The 25,094-nt window shown below is 44.6% G+C and overlaps 1 protein-coding gene and 1 long non-coding RNA gene across 21 annotated transcripts in view; one reads left to right on the forward strand and one right to left on the reverse strand.

Annotated features, from left to right (window-relative positions):
- The window catches only part of LOC118353533 (uncharacterized), a 368,208-nt gene extending 364,184 nt beyond the window's left edge, over positions 1–4,024 (forward strand). For 14 of the 15 annotated variants that reach the window (XM_049106725.1, XM_049106727.1, XM_049106706.1 and 11 more), the window contains one exon: positions 1,007–1,143. The gene's annotated coding sequence lies outside the window, so the exon portion shown is untranslated. Of the gene's footprint in view, positions 1–1,006; positions 1,144–2,859 lie in introns of those variants that run through there. The other variant, XR_007408953.1, reaches the window with a different exon arrangement.
- LOC112656497 (uncharacterized) overlaps positions 1–25,094 on the reverse strand; it is a 441,756-nt gene that overhangs the window by 413,354 nt on the left and 3,308 nt on the right. For 3 of the 6 annotated variants that reach the window (XR_003134351.3, XR_007408961.1, XR_007408960.1), the window contains 2 exons: positions 18,391–18,526; positions 17,023–18,173 (listed from right to left, as the gene is read on the reverse strand). This is a non-coding gene — a long non-coding RNA (uncharacterized LOC112656497). Of the gene's footprint in view, positions 1–1,036; positions 1,056–17,022; positions 18,187–18,390; positions 18,527–25,094 lie in introns of those variants that run through there. The other 3 variants (XR_007408962.1, XR_007408959.1, XR_007408963.1) reach the window with 3 other exon arrangements.

Here is a 25,094-nt window from a genome sequence, read left to right on the forward strand (position 1 = left end):
TAGACAGAGGGAGAAGCAGGCTCCATGCACCGGGAGCCCAACGTGGGATTCAATCCCGGGTCTCCAGGATCGCGCCCTGGGCCAAAGGCAGGCGCCAAACCGCTGCGCCACCCAGGGATCCCCAGTTATAGCATTTTTAACGTTGGCCTGACTAGATTTTACTTCTTTTATTTCTACAGTAAGGGATTCTCTAGTTTTCTTCTGTGCTCTTTTTCCAGCCCAGATGCTATCTTTATAATCATTGTTTTAAACTGTAGTTAAACATAATATATTTGTATTGATGGACTTCCTGGCTGTGAGTACTACCTCATATTATTTTATGGAGGTGAATTTCTCCATCTCATTATTTTTTTCCAGAAAAGAAAGAAGGAAGAAAAAGAAAAACCAAGAAAAACAATAACAACTGCCCTCCCCAAAAAAACTACCAGATTATTTTTGCCTGGTTGTTAAAAGATTCTAAATCCCAAAATAAGAAACACAAAGTACCATGAAACTAAAAATAAGAAATATATAAGGTACATACATAAAAATTAAAATAAGGCAATTTATAAAATAGAATCAAAGAAAATACATGAAAATAAAGCACAAAGTACAAAGGAGGCTAGACCCTACTTTCCAAGCAGAGCTGAAGCTCTGCAGCCTCTGTGGTCCAACACCTTGGTGGCAGCGAAGGGACTGTGCGGGGTCTGGGGATTGGCCATGGCGCTGATTGTCAGGTGCACATCTGCCTGTGAGATGCATCTGCGGGGTCTGAGGCGGGGTGGGCGTCAGCGCGTCTGGCCTCCAGCAGGTGGCGCTGTGCTCCTCCCAGAGACCCGGTCCAGATGGGCGGGATGCGGGTGGGGTCTCTGGGTCCTCTGGCTCTGGGGCTGAGCATCCTGCCCCCCAGTCTGCAGGGGCCTCCACAGCAGAGCCCCCAACCCCCGGGTCTCCGCCGCTTCTCTCAGAATCCTGCGTTCACTCTACCTGCGTCCGAGCTTCTTTTGGTTTTCTTTTTTTATCTCAGACTGTTGTGCCCAAGATTGCGAATCCGAGAAACCTCCGAGAAGCCAACACTGATGCAAACACACGAGGGTTTATTTACCACCGCGAGCTTGTGTCCAAGTATACCCGACAGAGCGGAGCAGGGACTTGGACCCTGAGGTGGGTTTTAGCTTAGTTTTAAGGGCTGGTCTCGGGGACCTCCAGAAGGGCTGGAGCAATTCCTCAAGTTCTGTTTACATTTTGATATGGGGCCTTCAAGGGCATTGAGCTCTGTTCTCATTCTAATAGGGGCTTCCTGCCCTTGGCCTGGGCTCAGTTTTGATTCAATAATGGGGCTTTCTAGGACATTAAGCTGTAAAAATCAAAGGTTCCACACCTGGAAGGGGGACGTCACACTGTCCCTATATGCTGAAGATGCGGAACTAGAAATAGGAAACCCGAGAGCCTCCACCAAAACCTGTTAGAACTAAGGAGTGAGTTCAGTAAAGTCACGGGACACAAACTGACCCTACAGAGCAGAGTAGCCTTGCTGTGTCCGACAATGAGCACTCAGGAAGGAAAGGAAGGATGTGAAGGCCTTCTCAGGAGCATCAAGGAGAATAAATAATGAGACTGAACCAAAGGAGCACAAGACTTGTGCACTGAGCCATACCAGGCTCTGGGAGGCCGTCCTGGGCTCGTGGGGTGGGAGCCTCATCTTGTGAAAATGTCCGCAGTTCCTGAAGCCACCCTCAGTTTCAATGTCATTTCTATCAAAATCATGGTGGCAGAACTTAGAAATAGGAAAAAAAAAACCATAACATCCATCCTCCTCAACAAATAACCCCGGACAGCAAATCAGTATTGGAGAAGCAGGACAGAGTGAGACGCAGCACTTTCCTATTTCCCCTGTTATGCCCCCACCCCTCCAGCGACCCTCAGTTCGTTTCCTATCGTTAAGAGTCTGTATTTCCTGCATCTGTTTTGATCTTGTCTCTCCTTCCCTTCACAGTAGTTCATCTGCTTTGCTTCTTTAATTCCACCTATGAATGACACCACACGGTCATTCTCTTTCCCGAGTGACTTACTTCACTTAACATGATCCCTTTAGTTCTATCCACATCATTGCAAATGGCAAGATTTCCTTCTCTTTGATAGCTGAGTACCATTCCTCTCTGTATGACCATCATCTATCTCCCATCCTCTTTATCCATCATCTGGCAGAGGGCACCAAGGCTCCTCCCACAGTGTGGCTACTGTGGACCCGGCTGCTGTGGACATTGGGGTGCAGTTGTCCCAAGACTCACTGCATCTGTATCTTCGGAGTGAGCTCCAGGCCGTTCACCTGCTGGTGGCAGGGTGGCTCTATTTGTAACTTCCTGAGGAGCCTCCACACTGTTTCCAGGGCGGCTGCACCAACCCACGGTCCCGCACACAGTGGAAGAGGGTTGAGTGAGATTTGCAGGACTTGGTAAAATTCTGGTCCACATTTCATTTCGTGTCCTGTGGGCTCCAATTCCTTGTCCTTAAGTATTTCTGGGGAAGTCGGGTGTTGGGCTCCTTTTCAGTGAGATGTTTCTGAAGCTAACAGGCCCCAGCTGGAGCCTGAAAGGAGGCAGGTGGGGCCCATGGAGCACCTGCTGCCTCCTGCACAGCCTCCTGCAGTGCCTGAGTGTCCCGCAGGGGGCGCCCGAGCCCAGGCCCCTCCCATGGGGCACGCGTGTGCAGTAGGCCTCCTCTGCCTGCACTAACAGGAGCCAGCCTGTGCTGGGGAGGCCTGAGGGGGATGTGGGGACGCATCTACGCTGATGAGCTGAAGCCTCCACAGGACCCGCGGGGAGTCTTCAGGGGGAAATTGGGTCGCGTTCATGCTGACAGGAACCCCGGTCTCCTCAGGACCCGCGGTGAGGCTTTAGGAAGATGTGGGCCCGCATCCACCCTGACAGGAGCCCTGGGCCACCTCAGGACCCGCGGGGAGTCTTCAGGAAGATGTGGGTCCACATCCACACTGACAGGAGCCCTGAGCCACCTCAGGACCCGCGGGGAGGCTTCAGGAAGATGTGGGTCCACATCCACACTGACAGGAGCCCCTGAGCCGCTTCAGGACCTGCAGGGAGGCTTCAGGAAGATGTGGTGCCACGTCCACTCTGGCAGGAGCTCCCGGGCCCCTCAGGACATAAGTTGAGGCTTCTGGAAGCTGGGGGCCGCATTCATGGTTACAGGAGCCCCGGCCTCCTCAGAACCCTCGGTGATGCTTCGGGAGGACTTGGGGCCACATGGACAGAACAGGACGCTGACTTCCTCATGACCCCCGGTGTAGACTTGGGGAAATATGGGGATGCATCCATGCGGACAGAAGACCCCAGCCTTGTCAGGGCCTGTGGTGAGGCCTAAGAAAAATGTGGGTGCCGCATCCACACTGACAGGTCTCCGGCCTCCTCAGAACCCACTGTGAAGGTTTGGGAAGATTATGGGCCACATCCATGCTGACAGGAGCCCCCAGCCTCCTCAGGTCTTATGGTGAGGCTTGAGGAAAATGAGGGGTCATGTCAACCCTGACAGGAACCCCGTCCTCCTCAGGACCAGCACTTTGGCTTCAGGACATATGGGGCTGCGTCTATGCTGACAGGAGCCCACAGCCCCCTCAGGACCCACGGTGAGTTTTCTGGGGGCCATGGGGCCATGTCCAGGCTGACAGGAGCCCCCAGCTTCCTGAGGACCTGCTGTGAGGCTTCAGAGGATGTGAGACATAGTCCACAGTGACAGGAGACCCGGCGTCCTCAGGACCCGCTGACTATGACTCAGGAACACGTTGGGCCATGTCCACACTCACAGGAGCCCGGCTTGCTTGGACCCCCTGGAGGACTCTGGAGGAGCCGTTGGGGGCCACGTCTACATCAGAAGGGACTCCTCAGAACCACATGGTAAGTGAAAGGGTAGAATGAATGGTAAGGTTAGGGGAGGAGAGGCAGTTGGTGGTTAGCCTTAGGTTATATGTTAGATGTTAGTGATTATGCTTATGGTTACGGATTAGAGGTTAGGTGAGGCATAAGGGTAATGGTCAGTAGTTAAGAGTTAGGATGGGGTTAGGGTAAGGGACAGGATTTAATGTTAGGGTTAGGGTTTAGGCTCTAGGGATTAGGGCAGGAGGTTAGGAGTTGGGTTAGGGTTATGGTTAGAGTTAGGGTTGGGCTTAGGTTTGCAGTTAGGGTTAGGGGTTAGGGTGTAGTTAGGGTTAGGGTTTAGGGTGAGGGGTTAGGGTTATAGTTAGGGCTAGGTTTAGAATTAGGGCGAGGGTTAGGGTTAGGATAGGGTTTAGGACTAGGGTTAGGGTTATTGTTTGGTTAGGGGTTAGGGTTAGGGACAGGTCAGGGTCAGGGTATGGTTTTGGAAGAGAGTAAGAGATACATTTAAGGGAGTGGGTTAGGGGTTAGTTTTAGGGTATGGGTTAGGGTACAGTTTGGGGTATGAGATAGGATTAGTATTAGAGGGTTAGGGTTAGGGTACAGGTTAAGGTCAGGAATAGGATTTGAGTACATTAAGTTCAATTTAGGTTTAGAGGTTAGGGTTAGGGTTAGAGTTAGATTTAAGGTAGCGGTCAGGGTTAAGGGTTTAGAATAGGTTTAGGAGTTAGGGTGAGGTTTGGCAGGAAGGTTCAGTGAATGTGTTTCGGTCTTGCGGTTTGTGTTTGGTTTTCGATTAGTGATAGGTCTTGTTAAGGTTAGGCTAACATTAGGCTTAAGTGTAGTGTTAGGGTTATATCTGTGTATGGTTAGAGTTTGGGTCTTGGCATGTGCCTGCACTGGGACTCCTAGTATCTTGGGCAGTTTAGTTTTATGCACTCTATTTAGGTTTTGGTTTCAAAGATAGCCTGACTCCACCAAGTCAGTGGCCTCCCCAGAGAATCAAAATCCAGGCTTCTGCTGGGGTCAGAATATACATGGCAGGCTTCTCCCAAGCTGAGCTAAGGAGGGGATTTGTGACTCTAAAGACTCTTTATTTGGATTTTCAGTTGCCTTTCTGATTTTATCTCTTGTGCGCACATGTTTCATCAATACTACCAATTATTATTTTAAAGTTTTACTTGAATTCCTCTTTGTAAACACAGTATGATATAGTTTCAGGTTTACCACATAGTGATTCAACCCTTGGATACAACGCCTGGTACTGGTCACAGGTGCTCTCCACTATCCCCATCGCCTGATTCCCCATCCCCCCACCTTCCTCTGGTATTTATTAGTTTATTCTCTGGGGTTAATAGTGTGTTTTTTTATTTGCTTCTCTCATCCCCCCTCTGCCCCTTTGCCAGTTTGTTTGGTTTCTTAAAATTCACATGTGAATGCAATTGTATGGTATTTGGTATATGTCTTCCTCTGACTGAGTTCATTTAGCATAAGTCCTTTCCACTTCTCCCACGTCATTGTAAATGGCTTCACTTCATCCCTTCTGATGAACGAGTGATGTCGCAGTGTGTATATTAACCACATCGTCTCTGCCCATTCATCTGTCGATGGACATCTGGGCTGTATCCACAGTTTGGCTCTTGTTGATAATGCTGCTACAAACACTGGGCTGCGTGTCCCTCTTCGAATCTACTAAACAACTTCTGTATCCTTGGGGTAAATACCTAGCTGTGCAATTTTGGAATCGTAGTGTAGCTCTATTTTTAACTTCTTTTTTTAAAATTTTTTTATGATAGTCACAGAGAGAGAGGCAGAGACACAGGCAGAGGGAGAAGCAGGCTCCATGCACTGTGAGTCCGACGTGGGATTCGATCCCGGGTCTCCAGGATCGCGACATGGGCCAAAGGCAGGTGCCAAACGGCTGAGCCACCCAGGGATCCCCTATTTTCAACTTCTCGAGGACCCTCACAGTGTTTTCCACAGTGGCTGCACCTGTTCGCCTGCCCACCAGGAGTGTAAGGGCCTCCCTCTTCTCCATAGCCTCAATGACACCTGTTGTTTCTTCTGTTCTTAACTTTAGCCATTATGATGGCTGTCAGGTGACATCTCATTGTGGTTTTGGTTTGCATTTCCCTGCTGATGGGTGACGCTGAGTGTCTTTCCGTGTGTCTCATGGCCATCTGGATGTCTTGTCAGAGACAAAGTCCATTCATGTCTTCTGCCCATTGGCAGTTGGATAAGTTGTGTTTAGGATGCTGAGATTTATATTTCCTTTATGTATTTTGGATACTAAATCTTTATTGGATGTGTTGTTTACAAATATCTCCTCTCATTTTGTATGTTGCCTTTTAGGTTTGGTTGTTTCCTTCACTTTGTAGAAGCTTTTCAATTTGATGAAGTCCCAATAGTATTTTTGCTTTTGTTTCCCTCACCTCAGAGGCATATCTAGAAAGAAGATCCAGTGGCAAATGTCAAAGACGTTGCTGCCTATCTTTTCTTCTTTGTATGGTTTCAGGTCTCACATTTAGGTCTTTCATCCATTTTGAATTTATTTTTTATATATATGGTGTAAGAAAGTGGTCCAGTTTCATTCTTCTGCATGTGGCTGCCTGGTTTTCCCAACACCATTTGTTCTTATCCTGGGGTCAGGGTTAGGGTTTGTTGAAGAGACTGTCTTTGTGCTTTGGATATTCCTTCCTGCCTTGTTGTCGATTAATGGATCATAGAGTTACAGGTTTGTATCTTGTTTCGGCTTTCCATTCTGTTCTATTGATCTAAGCGTCTCCTGTTGGGAGATCCTTGATTAGTGATTCAATTTCTTAGCTGGTTATCTGTCTGTTCAAGTCTTATTTCTTACCTTTTCATTTTTACTGTTATATATTTCTAGGAATTGATCTATTTCTTCCAGGTTCTAGGTTGCTGGCATATAATTTTTCATAATGTTCTCTTATAATCGTTTGTATTTCTCTAGTGTTGGTTATATCTCTTTTCTCATTTGTGATTTTATTTGGGTCCTTTCTCATCATTTTATCTTTTTTCATTTTTTAAAGATTTATTTATGGATTCATGAGAGACACAGAGAGGCAGAGGTATAGACACAGGGAAATTGAGGTTCCATGCGGGGAGCCTGATGTGGGACTTCATTCCCCAGGACCCCGGGATCATGACCTGAGCCAAAGCACATGCTCAACCACTGAGGCACCCAGGTGCCCTGCTGATTCAATTCCTTTGCTAGTTATGGGTCTGTTCACATTTTCTATTTCTTCCTATTTCAGTTTTGCTCATTTGCACATTTCTGGGGATTTGTCCATTTCTTCCAGGTCTCCCAGTATGTTAGCGTATAATCTTTCATAGTATTCCCTTATAATTGTCTAATTTTTCTGGTGTTGATTGTGATCTCTCTTCTCTCATTTGTGATTTTATTTATCTAGGTCTTTTCTGTTTCTCGTTGATAAGGCTGGCTAGGGCTTGATCCATTTTCTTAATTATTTTGAAGAACCATCTCTTTGTTTCGTTATTCCATTCTACTGCTTTGTTGTTTCTGTATTGTTTATTGATCCTCTCATCTTTATTTTCCCCCTCTTCTATAGGCATTAGGCTTTGTTTGCTATTCCTTTTCCAGCTCCTTAAGGTGTAGGGTTAGGCTGTGTATTGGAGACTTCTTCTTTCTTGAGGTAGGCCTGTATTGCTATGTACGTCCCTCTCAGGACTGCCTTTGCTACATCCCAGAGGTTTGGAGAAACATGTTTTCATTTTCATTTGTTTTAAATTTCCTCTTTAATTTCCTGGTTGCTCCATTCATTCTCTAGTAGGATGTTCATAATCTCCACGTATTTTTGGTCTGTCCAAATTTTTTCTTACTGTCGACTTCGAGTTTCATAAAGTCGTGGTCCAAAAATGTACAGGGTGTGATATCAACTTTCTTGTACCTGTTGTACCTGTTGAGGGCTGATTTGTGGGCCATGATATGATCTGTTCTGGAGAATGTCCCATGTACACCTGAAAGGAATGTGTATTCTGCTTTAGGTTAAAATGTTCAGACTATATCTGTTGAGTCCCTGTGGTCCAGTGTGTCAAGGCTATTTTTCCCTTGTTGATTTTCTGTATAGACGATAGGTCCATTGCCATAAGTAGGGTGTTAAAATCCCCTGTCATTGTATTATTATCAGTGACTTTCTGTACGTTTGTTGTTAATTGGTTTCTATATTTAGGTACTCCCATGTTGGCAGCATAAATATTTAGTTGTTTGAACTTTTTAAAAAATAAATTTATTATTTATGGTGTTCAATTTACCAACATACAGAATAACACCCAGTGCTCATCCCTGCAAGGACCCCCCTCAGTGCCCTTCAAACATTCAACCGTAACCCCATCCCTCCTCCCCTTAAAGCATCCCTAGTTCCTTTCTCAGAGTTAGGAGTATTTATGTTCTGTCTCCCTTTCTGATATTTCCCACACATTTCTTCTCCATTCCCTTATATTCCCTTTCACTATTATTTATATTAACCAATTGAATGAGAACATATGTTTGTCCTTCTCCAATTGACTTACTTCACTCAGCATAATACCCTCCAGTTCCATCCATGTTGAAGCAAATGGTGGGTATTTGTCATTTCTACTGGCTAAGTAATATTCCATTGTATACATAAACCACATCTTCTTTATCCATTCATCTTTCAATGGAAACCATGGCTCCATCCACAGTTTCGCTATTGTGGACATTCTGCTATAAACATCGGGGTGCCGGAGTCCCGTCGTTTCCTTGCATCTGAGTCTTTGGGGTAAATCCCCAAAGGTGCAATTGCTGGGTCGTCGGGCAAGTCAATTTTTATCTCTTTGAGGAACCTCCACTCAGTTTTCCAGAGTGGCTGCACCAGATCACATTCCCACCAACAGTGTAAGAGTCTTCCCTTTTCTCCGCATCCTCTCCAACATTTGTGGTTTCCTGCCTTGTTAATTTTCCCCATGCTCACTGGTGTGAGGTGGTATCTCATTGTGTTTTGATTTGTATTTCCCTGATGGCAAGTGATGCAGAGCATGTTTTCGTGTGCATGTTGGCCATGTGAATGTCTTCCTCTGTGAGATTTCTCTTCATGTCTTTTGCCCATTTCATGATTGGATTGTTTGTTTCCTTGGGTTTGAGTTTAAAACGTTCTTTATAGATCTTGGAAACTAGCCCTTTATCTGATACGACTTTTGCATATATCTTCTCCATTCTTTAGGTTGTCTTTTAGTTCTGTTGACTGTATCCTTTGCTGTGCAAAAGCTTCTTATCTTGATGAAGTCCCAATAGTTCATTTTTGCTTTTGTTTCTTTTGCCTTCATGAATGTATCTTGCAAGAAGTTACTGTGGCCGAGTTCAAAAAGGGTGTTGCCTGTGTTCTCCTCTAGGATTTTGATGGACTCTTGTCTCACATTTAGATCTTTCATCCATTTTGAGTTTATCTTTGTGTATGGTGAAAGAGAGTGGTCTAGTTTCATTCTTCTGCATGTGGATGTCCATTTTCCCTACACCATCTATTGAAGAGACTGTCTTTCTTCCAATGGATAGTCTTTCCTCCTTTATCGAATATTAGTTGACCATAAAGTTCAGGTCCACTTCTGGGTTCTCTATTCTGTTCCATTGATCTATGTGTCTGTTTTTGTGCCAGTACCACACTGTCTTGATGACCACAGCTTTAATGGTACAACCTGAAATCTGGCATTGTGATGCCCCCAGATATGGTTTTCTTTTTTAAAATTCCCCTGGCTATTCGGGGTCTTTCCTGATTCCACACAAATCTTAAAATAGTTTGTTCTAACTCTCTGAAGAAAGTCCATAGTATTTTGATAGGGATTGCATTAAACGTGTACATTGCCCTGGGTAACATTGACATTTTCACAATATTAATTCTGCCAATCCATGAGCATGGAATATTTTTCCATCTCTTTGTGTCTTCCTCAATTTCTTTCAGTAGCATTCTATAGTGTTTATGGTTGAGATCCTTTACCTCTTTGGTTAGGTTTATTCCTAGGTATCTTATGCTTTTGGGTGCAATTGTAAATGAGATTGACTCCTCAATTTCTCTTTCTTCAGTCTCATTGTTAGTGTATAGAAATGCCATTGATTTCTGGGCATTGATTTTGTATCCTGCCACGCTACCAAATTGCTGTATGAGTTCTAGCAATCTTGGGGTGGAGGCTTTTGGGTTTTCTAGGTAGAGTATCATGTCATCGGTGAAGAGGGAGAGTTTGACTTCTTCTTGGCCAATATGAATGCCTTTAATGTCTTTTTGTTGTCTGATTGCTGAGGCTAGGATTTCCAGTACTATGTTGAATAGCAGTGGTGAGAGTGGACATCCTGTCTTGTTCCTGATCTTAGGGGAAAGGCTCCCAATGCTTCCCCATTGAGAATGACATTTGTTGTGGGCTTTTCCCGTAGATGGCTTTTAAGATGTCGAGGAATGTTCCCTCTATCCCTACGCTCTGAAGTGTTTTGATCAGCAATGGATGCTCTATCTTGTCAAATGCTTTCTCTGCATCTAATGAGAGGATAATATGGTTCTTGGTTTTTCTCTTGGTGATATGATGAATCACATTGATTATTTTCGAGTGTTGAACCAGCCTTGTGTCACGGGGATAAATCCTACTTGGTCATGGTGAATAATTTTCTTAATGTACTGTTGGATCCTATTGGCTAGTATCTTGTTGAGAATTTTTGCATCCATGTTCATCAGGGATATTGGTCTGTAATTCTCCTTTTTGGTGGGGTCTTTGTCTGGTTTTGGAATTAAGGTGATGCTGGCCTCATGGAACGAATTTGGAAGTACTCCATCTCTTTCTATCTTTCCAAACAGCTTTAGTAGGATAGGTATGTTTTCTTCTTTAAACGTTTGATAGAAATCCCCTGGGAGGCCATCTGGCCTTGGACTTTTGTGTCTTGGGAGGTTTTTGATCACTGCTTCAATTTCCTCTCTGGTTATTGGCCTCTTCAGGTTTTCTATTTCTTCCTGTTCCAGTTTTTGTAGTTTCTGGCTTTCCAGGAATGCGTCCATATCTCTAGATTGCCTAATTGTTGGCATATAGCTGTTCATAATATGTTTTTAAAATCGTTTGTATTTCCTTGGTGTTGGTAGTGATCTCTCCTTTCTCATTCATGATTTTATTAATTTGAATCTTCTCTCTCTTCTTTTTAATAAGGCTTACTAATGGCTTATGTATGTTATTAATTCTTTCAAAAAACCAACTCCTGGTTTTTTGTTGTTGTTCTGTTCCACAGGTCTTATGGTCTCGATTTCATTGAGTTCTGCTAAAATCTTAAATAACTATCTTCTTCTCTTGGGTGTAGGATCTATCTGCTGTTTTTTCCCTAGCTCCTCTATGTGTAAGGTTAGCTTTTGTATTTGAGTTCTCTACTTTGGCCTCTCCCCAGATGGACAGGTGGAAGAACAGGGGAACAGCCAGTTTACTGAGTAGCACTGGTAAATGCCAGGGCTGAGGCAAAATATTATAGAGCTCATAGATTTTTCCTTATAATTCAATTACCTCTCAGGTTAAAACTTTCCAATATTGTTTCTATTTTCCTGCCTTACCAACAACATAATAACAAATCTTTAAGGTTTTTCCTTTTTAACTATCATATTTCTACACTTACCTTCATTTTCAAATTCCTGTTAATATAACTAATTGAATTTTGTAGATATATGAGTTATTGGTTTTCGGTGGGTTGTCTTGTTTTACTTCATAATTGTGGAAGTTAGCACCTATTAAATACTGACCAAAATGTGGAGCCACATGTTTGTTGTTCCACAGGATAATATTTTCTCTTCCTTTTGAATCCGCCCCTCTCTTTTTATCTTGGTTCTGCTTTTTTTATTGCTGTTGTGAATCTATATGTGTTTTCTTGGTTTATACAAATTTGGATTTAGCACCTATTATAATACAGAGCAACATACACTCAGAATGGAAAAGATCCACCTCTCGGTCCACACTATGAGATTATATTTCTCCCACACACCACGGTCTCTCCCCCACTTTCTTTTTATATTATACTATCTTTTAAATTTGCTTTTCCCTTTTTTTAAGGATTTTATTTATTTATTCATAGACAGAGAGAGACAGAGGCAGAGACACAGGAAGAGGGAGAAGCAGGCTCCACGCAGGGAGCCCAATGTGGGACTCGATCCCAGGTCTCCAGGATCATACCCCAGGCTGCAGGCAGCACCAAACGGCTGCACCACTGGGGCTGCCCTGCTTTTCCCTTTGTTGTCTTTCTGTTTTCTCTGTTTTTTTTTAATAATAAATTTATTTTTTTATTGGTGTTCAATTTGCCAACATACAGAACAACACCCAGTGCTCATCCTGTCAAGTGCCCCCCTCAGTGCCTGACATCCAGTCACTCCAACACCTCGCCCTCCTCCCCTTCTACCACCCCTAGTTCATTTCTCAGAGTTAGGAGTCTTCCATGTTCTGTCTCCCTTTCTTATATTTCCTACCCATTTCTTCTCCCTTCCCCTTTGTTCCCTTTCAGTATTATTTTTATTCCCCAAATGAATGAAAGCATATAAATGAAAGCATATAATGTTTGTCCTTCTCCTATCGACTTATTTCACTCAGCTTAATACCCTCCAGTTCCATCCACATCGAAGCAAATGTGGGTATTTGTCATTTCTAATGGCTGAGTTGTTTTTCTTTTTCCATTACTTTACAGTCCTAGACATCTTCAGAATTTTCTGGCTATATTTTACTTAGGTCCTGGTTAATATTTTTGACTCTACTCACTCATATAGCCATTCTGCACTATACAAAAAGAGGAGAAGAATTGACAACAGAAAGAATGAGAATAAAACTCTCTGCCACAAACCTAAGGAATATCAATTTCAGTAGCATGTCAGAGGTAAAAACCCAGAGACACAATGTTAAATCTAATGGTGGCTCTTGAAAAAAGAAAGAGTACTGCAGCAATTCCCATACTGCAGAATTGGGAAAATCAGGCTGAAATGAAAAATCCATTCCCTGACTTTCAATTTTAACTGGATGCTACCACATAGAGATAAGGAGGTAGCAGAGACAGTAAGTGATGTAGAAGACATGTTCATGGAAAGGAATGTAGCTGGAAAAAAAAGAAAGACAGTTCAGAATTCTCTAGGGCAGATATCAGGATACAAGTGATATTTTGAGAAGGAATAATATTATTCTTACTGGCATTCCAGAAGTTATGGAGCGAGAGACCAAAAAACACAAAGCATATTGGAATGAATCATAGTTGAGAACTTCCCTGAACAGGCATTTGTATTCAATAGACAGAGAGGAATCCCCCCCCAAAATCACACAAAGGTGATCAACACCTGGACATATAAAATTGGAGCTTGAAATTTCATTGATCAATAGAAAGTCCTAAAAGAAGATGGAGACATCGTCTCCAGAAGATGGAGATTATGAACTTCTATGGAGAGATATGTCGATTAAAAGAAGACATGTTCAGGGATCCCTGGATCGCTCAGTGGTTTGGTGCCTGCCTTTGGCCCAGGGCACGACCCTGGAGTCCTGGGATCGGGTCCCGCATTGGGCTCCCAGTGTGGAGCCTGCTTCTCCCTCCTCCTGTGTCTCTGCCTCTCTCTCTCTGTGTGTTTATCATAAATAAATAGATAAATAAATCTTTAAAAAAATAAAAAAATAAAAGAAGACGTGTTCAATGGGATCTGGCCTGCCAGAAAGAGCTGGCCTGTTATATTCAAGTACTAAATGAGAAAAAATGCAGCCAAACACCTTTATCCAGGAAGGCTGGAAATAGGCAGAAGACATAAACAGACATTTCACCTAAAAAGACACTGTTGACTGACAAGCACATGACAAAATGCTCCAGAACCCTTGACATCAGGTACATACACACCTAAAGAACAATGACATTCCAGCTCTACACGCTGAGAAAGATATCATTCACAAGACAGTAAACTAATGTTGGTGAAGATGTGGAGAAAGGGGACCAGTTTTGCACTTTTGATGGGAATGCAAGCAGGTGCAACACTCTGGAAAACAGAGTGGATTTTCCTCAGGAAGATAAAAAAAAAATCTATGAACCAGCAATTGAACTATTGGGTATTTATCCCGAGGATACAATGTGGTGAAACGAGAGGACACCCCTAACCCTAACCCTAACCCTAACCCTAACCCTAACCCTAACCCTAACCCCTAACCCTAGCCCCAGCCCTAACCCTAGCCCTAACCCTAACCCCTAGCCCTAACCCCTAACCCTAACCCTAACACTAAACCTAACCCCTAACCCTAACCCTAACCAAACCCTATCCCTAACCTTAACCCTAACCGTAACCCTAACCCCTACCACTAACCGTAACCCCTAACCCTAACCCCTAAACCTAACCCTAACTCCCTAACCCTAAACCTAACCCTAACCCCCTAACCCTAACCCCTAACCCTAACACTAAACCTAACCCCTAACCCTATCCCTAACCCTAACCGTAACCCTAACCCTAACCGTAAACCCTAACCCTAACCCTAACTCCCTAACAATAACCCTAACCCCCTAACCCTAACCCCTAACCCTAACCCCTAACCCTAACCCTAACCCTTAACCCTAACCCTAACCCTAAACCTAACCTTAACCCCTAACCCTAACCCTAACCCCTAACACTAACCCTAACCCCTAAACCTAACCCTAACCCCTAACCCTAAAACCCTAACCCTAAAACCCTAACCCTAACCCCTAACCCTCTAACCCCTAACCCTCTAACCCTAACCCCTAACCCTAACCCCTAACCCTAAACCCTAACCCTAAACCCAACCCTAACCCTAACTCCTAACCCCTAAGCCCCTAACCCTAACCCCTAACCCTAACCCCTAACCCTAACCCAACCCGAATCCTAACCCTAACCCGAACCCTAACCCGAACCCTACCCTAACCCGAACCCTAACCCAAACCCTAACCCCGTGTAATTCTTGCTCTCCCCTAAAGAACAGAAAGGTCTCTCTCCCCAGGGGAAGGCGCGCACCCTCGGCTCTGAGCCTGTTAATGTAGAAAGTCAATAAATTGTTGTGGTGCGAAAGTGCACAGCCAGCCGGTTTCTGTGTCTCCCAGAACTCTGTGCATGGGGCGTGGAGAGACCCCCAGAGAGCAGGAGGGGGCACCACCCAGGCCCCAACCAGCCCCTGCAGGGGCGCCGCCAGGCACACACAGCTGTCGTCCCCACGTGTCTTCCAGGGGCAGCCAGACGCCAGGGTCAGGAGCCCACAGACTCTTACTGTGACTCAGCCTGTGCCCCGCGGGCCAGGAGGGGCTGGGACAGAGTGACAGCCAGAGAGCCACAGGTCACCAGGGTCTGTGCAAAGCGACCTGGGAGGTCTGTGCTCCCTCTGTCCAGGGGGCCTGGGCTGGCCGGTTCTGCGGCACTTCCTCCCTTCCCTGCATCTCCGTGCCTGTGTGCCTCGGGCACAGAGGGCCTGTGGGGTGGTCAGCGTGGCCCTGGAAGGGATGTCAGGACACCAGGCCCTTGTGTTGTGCCCAAGATTGCGAATCCGAGAAACCACCGAGGATCCGACACCGATGCAAACACACAAGGGTTTATTTACAAGCTCGGGCTTGGGTCCACGTGCACCCGACACAGGGGAGCAGGGACTTGGACCCCGAGACTAAGAGGCGTAGCAGCTTTATAGGGGCCAGTGGCCCATGGGATACGCAGAACATTGCACATTCTGTCGGTCCACACGCAGGTGGCCGATTGAATTACATCTTACCCTATAGTACCCCCTTGAGCTGGCCTATTACTTTGGTCAGAATCGGTCGCAGTTTTGGCGGGCACAAAGCAGGGTTACATTGCTATGAGCCGATTTCCAATTAGGGTGTGCCCAGCGGCCTGACTTAAGCCATAAGCATGACATGTGGGGGTCATAGGGGAGGTGGCAGGTGTAGCACAAAATGGAATCAGTCCTGCTCTGCTTGTCCAGGGGTAGGGGATTTTTGTTAAATTTCCTGGGTCCCACACTTGCAGCTCACGCACCTGGGCCACCCTCACCAGGTGGACTCAGCATGCACAACTTGTGGTGCTGGATCTCTCACACCAGCCTGTGGAGGGCACCCTCCTCGCCCTAGTGAGTAGGGGCTGGGTGAGCATGGGGCTCGGCCAGAAGGCCAGGCAGCACAGGAGACCGAGGAACTCCAGCCCCGACCCCACCCCGACTCCCACACACAGGCAGCCCCAGGGCTCCTGGCCATGGGCAGCCGGCTCCTCAGGAGCTCCCCCCAGGGCGGCCCCGAGGTCTGGCTCCCTGCTGGAGAGGCATCGGGGAGAAGAGAAGCAGCTGGCGCTCAGCGGGACCCACTGCCGGACATGGGAATGTGGCTGAGCCGGAACTTCCAGCTCCGCTGACCCTCCAGTGGAAAGTCACTGCACGAGCGAGCCCCGGGTTGGCCAGGAGAGCCCAGCTAGCTGCCCAGCGCCAGCACCAGAAATGATGTTGTGCCAACCATTTCAGCGCTTGGGTGACCCAGCCAGAGGATCCGATAGCTGCACGTGATAGCTGCATGTGATAAACACACACACACCCCAAAACCAACAAAAGTCAGAATCCCCCCAATGTTGTCAAACAGCAGCTGGATGGTTACATACACAACGCTGTGGTCCCCAATAGGATACATGGAAGACGCTATAAACCACGACTGCAGAGGTGCTGGAGGCACGGAGATGTGCCTGCTGGGTTCCAACAAGGAGCGCAGAGGGGCGGGAAGCATCCTACGGAGGGGGGGGCCCCTCCTAGGAAAGGACACCAGGTCCCTGTGAAGGCTACGGATGGTGAAATCTGTCCTCCTCTCTTTCAGCTTCTGGTTTTCCTCCTCTTTTGTTCTTCCTAATTCTAGTTTAGCCTCCACCCTGCATCCAAGCCAATGACCAAAGAGGCTTCGTTATGACATCGGATCCTAAAAGGAGGCCGAGCTCTGGCTACCGGGTTCGGGAATGATCATTGCCTAGGTGTATGCTAATCCCCTGAATTCATGCCTTCACGGCCCTTCTCTCCCTGCAGAACGAGGGGAACCACAGGTCTTACAATGAAAGACGCCCACTTCCACTCGGGCGGGACTGTCCCTTGTGGAGGACGTCATCTGGGCCAAGTAGTGCAAGCGGGGAGATCAAGAATAGGTCCCAGGTGAGACATAAGCAAGCACTTACTTTGATGTCATGCTTTATTTGTTCATCCATTTATTATTTGTTAAATATTGTAGTTTTATGTCCTCTCTATACCCAACATGGAGTTTAAACTCACAACCCAGAGATCAAGATCCCCCAACCAGGCCAGCCAGGCACCCCAGTGCCATGTTTCATAACTCTTTGCTTCCTTGCCTATCTCTGCATCGAACTGGAACATTGAGTCCTTGACGGGGAGCTTTAGTTACCTCCGAATCCTAGAACGTTCTCACTGTATCCCAATCCTAGATTGACATTTACCATTGAATAGCACTTTAAATAAATAGTCAGTAAAATAACTACTACAGTAAAGGAAATTATCAACTTTTCATGTGTCTGGGCCCTGCTCCCTGGGCTCCCGGGGAAGCTATGGTTTCTTTAACATTGATCAAGGTCCAAATGACTCCACCACACCTCAAAGCATGGGCTCAGTTTCTGCCCTGAGACATGCAACACCCTTGCTTCAATTAACATGTATCAATCAATCAAAGGGAGCCTGACCGGAACGGTGTGGTTCATAAGAACATGGGACTCTTGTTCTTGGGGTAGCAAGTTCAAGCCCCATGTTGGGTGTAGAGATTACAGAAAAATAAAATATTAAAAAAATCAATCAGTTGATCTTGGGGAGACACAGCCCCAGATCCCACAAGGGCAGGGAGCCAGCTGACGGGTCTACACACAATATTATAAGCAGCAGAGCACAAAATCTGAACTTTCAGCAGTCTGCTAGAGTGGGGGACACACCAGCCTTAAGGTGTTCAGGTGGAGAAGTGGGGGGCAGTCCCTGGAGCGACAGGGTGGGATCAGGATCCCAGGGGTCCCAAGGATGGTGGCGCCTACTGTTCCCAGGCACAGGAGCAGGAACCCGGCTGAGAGCAGCGGGACTCGGGCCAGCTGTCTGCCCTGTGTGGCCACAAACTGCAAACCCCTGTGCAGTCATGGAGCCGCGTTCCTGGGACAGGCCAGCAAAGGCCAGGTGTGGGAGGACACCCTCCCGGGCAAGGTCTCCACAAGGGCAGCCCCTAAAATTTGGAGTTTTAAACTTCAGTCACTTGTCTGTGTGGAGGCTGAGAAAATTAAGGCTGTTCCACTTTAAGTTCAGTGTTAGCACAAGTACTGCCATCCCAGGCCCCTGTGAATAAGAGCTAAATTTTACATTATTTCAGTTACAGGAAAAAAAGAAAAAAACAGCTTACAGCTTAAGGTCCCAGAAAGCCCCATATTAGAATGAGAACAGAGCTCAATGCCCTTGAAAGCCCCATATCAGAATGTAAACAGAACTTGAGAAATTCCTCCCCCCACTTCTGGAGGTCCCCTAGACCAGCCCATAAAACTCAGCTAGAACCCACCTTGGGGTCCAAGTCCCTGCTCCGCTGTGTCAGGTGTACTTGGACGCAAGCTCCAGCTTGTAAATAACCGTCGTGTGTTTGCATCGGTGTCGGCTTCTCGGTGGTTTCTCAGATTCGCAATCTTGGGCACAACAGTCTGAGATAAAAAAACAAAACCAAAAGAAGCTCGGACGCAGGCAGAGTGAACGCAGGGTTCTGAGAGAAGTGGCGGAGAACCCGGGGCTTGGGGGCTCTTCTGTGAAGGCCCCTGCAGACTGGGGGGCGGGATGCTCAGCCCCAGAGCCAGAGGACCCAGCGTCCCCACCCACATCCCGCCAAGTCTCAGGGAGCAGCACAGCGCTGCCCGCTGGAGGCCAGAGGTGCTGACGCCCACCCCGCCTCTGACCCCGCAGGTGCATCTCCCAGGCAGATGTGCACCTGACAATCAGCGCCACGGGCCCGTCCCCGGACCCCGCACACACCACTCGCTGCCACCAAGTGGTCGGACCACAGAGGCTGCAGAGCTTCAGCTCTGCCGGGAAAGTAGAGTCTAGCTTCCTTTGTACTTTGTGCTTTATTTTCATTTATTTTCTTTGATTCTTTTTTATTAATTGCTTTCTTTTAATTTTTATGTATGTACCTTATATATTTCTTATTTTTGTTTACTTTCATGGTACTTTAATTGTGTTTCTTATTTTGGGATTTAGAATCTTTTAACAAGCAGGCCAAAATAAACACAGAATCTGGTGTTTTTCTGGGAAGGCAGTTATTGTTTTTCTTGGTTTTTCTTTTTCTTCCTTCTTTCTTTTCTGGAAAAAATAATGAGATGGAGAAATTCACCTCCATAAAATAACATGAGGTAGTACTCACAGCCAGGAAGTTCATCAATACACATATATGATGTCTAACTACAGTTTAAAGATAGCAGCTGGGCTGGAAAAAGAGCACAGAAGAAAGCTAGAGAATCCCTTACTGTAAAAATAAAAGAACTAAAATCTAGTCAGGCCAACGTTAAAAATGCTATAACTGAGATGCAGTCCCAAGTGGAAGCCTTAAAGACAAGAAAGGTTATGGACTACAGAGGCAGACCGAGGGAACTGAGCCACTTATTAAAACAATAACATTCATATCATAGGAGACTCAGAAGATGAAGAGAGAGTAAGGGGGCAGAAGTTTTATTTGAACAAATTATGTAAACTTCTCTAACCCGAGGAAGGACACAGACACTGAAATCGAGAGCACAGAGAACTCCCAATAAATTCAACAGAAGCTGACCATCACCCAAGCACATCAGAGTCAAAGTCACAAAATACACAGACAAGAAAAGAATCCTGAAAGCAGCGGAGGTGGGGCTTCGGGGTGGGGGGTAGTCCTTAACCTACAAGGGAGGATGAATCAGGTTGCAGCATCTGTCCACAAACTTGGCAAGCCAGAAGTAAGTGGAAGGAAATATTCAATATGCTGAATGGGAAAAGTATGCAGCCAAGAATTCTTTCTTTTGTTTTTTTAAGAATAACCATCAAAATTTATTTAATCTGTGGAAGAACGAGTGAGTGACATAGAAGACAAGTTGATGGAAAAGAGGGAAACTGAGGAAAAAAGAGAGACAAACAATTAAAAGACCATGAAGACAATTTAAGGGAAATAAACGACAGCCTGAGGAAGAAAAACCTACGTTTAATTGGGGTTCCCAAGGGCGCTGAAAGGGCCAGAGGGCCAGAATATGTATTTGAACAAATCATAGCCAAAAACTTTCCTAATCTGGGAAGGGAAAGAGGCATTCAGATCCAGGAAATAGAGAGATCCACCCCCTAAAATCAAGAAAAACCATTCAACACCCTGACATCTAATAGTTAAGCTTGCAAATTCCAAAGATAAAGAGAAGATCCTTAAAGCAGCAACAGACAAGAAATTCCTGACTTTTATGGGGAGGAGTATTAGGGTAACAGCAGACCTCTCCACAGAGACCTGGCAGGCCAGAAAGGGCTGGCAGGATATATTCAGGGTCCTAAATGAGAAGAACATGCAACCAAGAATACTTTATCCAGCAAGGCTCTCATTCAAAATGGAAGGAGAGATAAAGAGCTTCCAAGACAGGCAGAAACTGAAAGAATATGTGACCTCCAAACCAGCTCTGCAAGAAATTTTAAGGGGGACTCTTAAAATTCCCCTTTAAGAAGAAGTTCAGTGGAACAATCTACAAAAACAAGGACTGAATAGATACCATGATAACACTAAACTCATATCTTTCGATAGTAACTCTGAACGTGAACGGGCTTAATGACCCCATCAAAAGGTGCAGGGTTTCAGACTGGATAAAAAAGCAGGACCCATCTATTTGCTGTCTACAAGAGACCCACTTTAGACAGAAGGACTAAACCTACAACCTGAAAATAAAATGTTGGAGAACTACTTACCATTCAAAGGGTCCTCAAAAGAAAGCAGGGGTAGCCATCCTTATATCAGATAAACTAAAATTTACCCTGAAGACTGTAGTGAGAGATGAAGAGGGACACTATATCATACTTAAAGGATCTATCCAACAAGAGGACTTAACAATCCTCAATATATATGCCCCGAATGTGGGAGCTACCAAATATTTAAATCAATTAATAACAAAAGTGAAGAAATACTTAGATAATAATACACTTATACTTGGTGACTTCAATCTAGCTCTTTCTACCTACCCTTAGTAGGTCTTCTAAGCACAACATCTCCAAAGAAATGAGAGCTTTAAATGATACACTGGACCAGATGGATTTCACAGATATCGACAGAACTTTACATCCAAACTCAACCGAATACACATTCTTCTCAAGTGCACATGGAACTTTCTCCAGAATAGACCACATACTGGGTCACAAATCGGGTCTGAACCGATACCGAAAGACTGGGATCGTCCCCTGCATATTCTCAGACCATAATGCCTTGAAATTAGATCTAAATCACAACAAGAAGTTTGGAAGGACCTCAAACACGTGGAGGTTAAGGACCATCCTACTAAAAGATGAAAGGGTCAACCAGGAAATTAAGGAAGAATTAAAAAGATGCATGGAAACTAATGAGAATGAAGATACAACCGTTCAAAATCTTTGGGATGCAGCAAAAGCAGTCCTAAGGGGGAAATGCATCGCAATAGAAGCATCCATTCAAAAACTGGAAAGAACTCAAATACAAAAGCTAACCTTACACATAAAGGAGCTAGAGAAAAAACAGCAGATAGATCCTACACCCAGCAGAAGAAGAGAGGTAATTAAGATTCGAGCAGAACTCAACAAAATCGAGACCAGAAGAACTGTGGAACAGATCAACAGAACCAGGAGTTGGTTCTTTGAAAGAATTAATAAGATAGATAAACCACTAGCCAACCTTATTAAAAAGAAGAGAGAGGAGACTCAAATTAATAAAATCATGAATGAGAAAGGAGAGATCACTACCAACACCAAGGAAATACAAACGATTTTAAAAACATATTATGAACACCTCTATGCCAATAAATTAGGCAATCTAGAAGAAATGGACGCATTCCTGGAAAGCCACAAACTACCAAAACTGGAACAGGAAGAAATAGAAAACCTGAAGAGGCCAATAACCAGGGAGGAAATTGAAGCAGTCATCCAAAACCTCCCAAGAACAAGAGTCCAGGGCCAGATGGCTTCCCAGGGGAATTCTATCAAACGTTTAAAGAAGAAATCATACTTATTCTACTAAAGCTGTTTGGAAGGATAGAAAGAGATGGAGTAGTTCTAACATTGTTCTATGAGGCCAGCATCACCTTAATTCCAAAACCAGACAAAGACCCCACCAAAAAGGAGAATTAGAGACCAATATCCCTGATGAACATGGATGCAAAAATTCTCAACAAGATACTAGCCAATAGGATCCAACAGCACATTAAGAAAATTATTCACCATGACCAAGTAGGATTTATCCCTGGGACACAAGGCTGGTTCAACACTTGTAAAACAATCAATGTGATTCATCATATCAGCAAGAGAAAAACCAAGAACCGTATGATCCTCTCATTAGATGCAGAGAAAGCATTTGACAACATACAGCCTCCATTCCTGATCAAAACTCTTCAGAGTGTAGGGATAGAGGGAACATTCCTCAACATCTTAAAAGCCATCTACGAAAAGCCCACAGCAAATATCATTCTCAATGGGGAAGCACTGGGAGCTGTTCGCCTAAGATCAGGAACAAGAAAGGGATGTCCACTCTCACCACTGCTATTCAACATAGTACTGGAAGTCCTAGCCTCAGCAATCAGACAACAAATAGACATTAAAGGCATTCAAATTGGCAAAGAAGAAGTCAAACTCTCCCTCTTCGCCAATGACATGATACTCTACATAGAAAACCCAAAAGCCTCCACCCCAAGATTGCTAGAACTCATACAGCAATTTGGTAGCGTGGCAGGATACAAAATCAATGCCTAGAAATCAATGGCATTTCTATACACTAACAATGAGACTGAAGAAAGAGAAATTAAGGAGTCAATCCCATTTACAATTGCACCCAAAAGCATAAGATACCTAGGAATAAACCTAACCAAAGAGGTAAAGGATCTATACCCTCAAAACTATAGAACACTTCTGAAAGAAATTGAGGAAGACACAAAGAGATGGAAAAATATTCCATGCGCATGGATTGGCAGAATTAATATTGTGAAAATGTCAATGTTACCCAGGGCAATTTACACATTTAATGCAATCCCTATCAAAATATCATGGACTTTCTTCAGAGAGTTAGAACAAATTATTTTAAGATTTGTGTGGAATCAGAAAAGACCCCGAATAGCCAGGGGAATTTTAAAAAAGAAAACCATAGCTGGGGGCATCACAATGCCAGATTTCAGGTTGTACTACAAAGCTGTGGTCATCAAGACAGTGTGGTACTGGCACAAAAACAGACACATAGATCAATGGAACAGAATAGAGAACCCAGAAGTGCACCCTGAACTTTATCGCCAACTAATATTCGATAAAGGAGGAAAGACTATCCATTGGAAGAAAGACAGTCTCTTCAATAGATGGTTCTGGGAAAACTGCACATCCACATGCAGAAGAATGAAACTAGACCACTCTCGTTCACCAGACACAAAGATAAACTCAAAATGGATGAAAGATCTAAATGTGAGACAGGATTCCATCAAAATCCTAGAGGAGAACACAGGCAACACCCTTTTTGAACTTGGCCACAGTAACTTCTTGCAAGATACATCCACGAAGGCAAAAGAAACAAAAGCAAAAATGAACTATTGGGACTTCATCAAGATAATAAGCTTTTGCACAGCAAAGGATACAGTCAACAAAACTAAAAGACAACCTACAGAATGGGAGGAGATATTTGCAAATGATGTATCAGATAAAGGGCTAGTTTCCAAGATCTATAGAGAACTTCTTAAACTCAACACCAAAGAAACAAACAATCCAATCATGAAATGGGCAAAAGACATGAACAGAAATCTCACAGAGGAAAACATAGACATGGCCAACATGCACATGAGAAAATGCTCTGCATCACTTGCCATCAGGGAAATACAAATCAAAACCACAATGAGATCCCACCTCACACCAGTGAGAATGGGGAAAATTAACAAGGCAGGAAACCACAAATGTTGGAGAGGATGCGGAGAAAAGGGAACCCTCTTACACTGTTGGTGGGAATGTGAACTGGTGCAGCCACTCTGGAAAACTGTGTGGAGGTTCCTCAAAGAGTTAAAAATAAACTTGCCCTATGACCCAGCAATTGCACTGTTGGGGATTTACCCCAAAGATTCAGATGGAATGAAACGCCGGGACAACTGCACCCCGATATTTATAGCAGCAATGGCCACAATAGCCAAACTGTGGAAGGAGCCTCAGTGTCCATCGAAAGATGAATGGATCAAGAAGATGTGGTTTATGTATACAATGGAATATTACTCAGACATTAGAAACGACAAATACCCACCATTTGCTTCAATGTGGATGGAACTGGAGGGTATTATGCTGAATGAAGTAAGTCAGTCGGAGAAGGACAAGCAATGTATGTTCTCATTCATTTGGGGAATATAAACAATAGTGAAAGGGAATATAAGGGAAGGGAGAAGAAATGTGTGGGAAATACCAGAAAGGGAAACAGAACATAAAGACTCCTAACTCTGGGAAACGAACTAGGCGTGGTGGATGGCGAGGAGGGCAGGGGGTGGGGGGGATAGGGTGACGGGCACTGAGGGGGGCACTTGATGGGATGAGCACTGGGTGTTATTCTGTATGTTGGTAAATTGAACACCAATAAAAAATTAATTTATAAATAAATAAATAAATAAATAAATAAATAAATAAATAAATAAATAAATAAAATAATGTGTTAATAGTTTCACCTCTAGGTATCTAGCCTTAGGAAGTCAGACAAAACATTTAAAAAATTTTATAGGCAAAGTTGTTCATCTCAAATGGCAAAACACACAATAAATAAAATAAAATGGCAAAACGTAGTAAAATATAGTATCAACCCCTACCCACCAGGGGCATCAAATAATCCATGACTGATTTACGATGTAGACTGTAACATTATTACTTTTCTCTTAAATACAAAGAATCATTATAATAAGTGAAAACAAGAAACTATAAAAATTTGCAGAGAAAAATGCTTGAAACAAATTCAAAAAATATTTGCAATGGTTACCATTGAGAAATGAACCTATAAGTGATATTTTTCTTCTCTACGCTTTTTCCAAT

Source organism: Canis lupus, chromosome 37, assembly GCF_003254725.2.
Source record: "Canis lupus dingo isolate Sandy chromosome 37, ASM325472v2, whole genome shotgun sequence".
Lineage (NCBI taxonomy): Eukaryota > Metazoa > Chordata > Mammalia > Carnivora > Canidae > Canis > Canis lupus.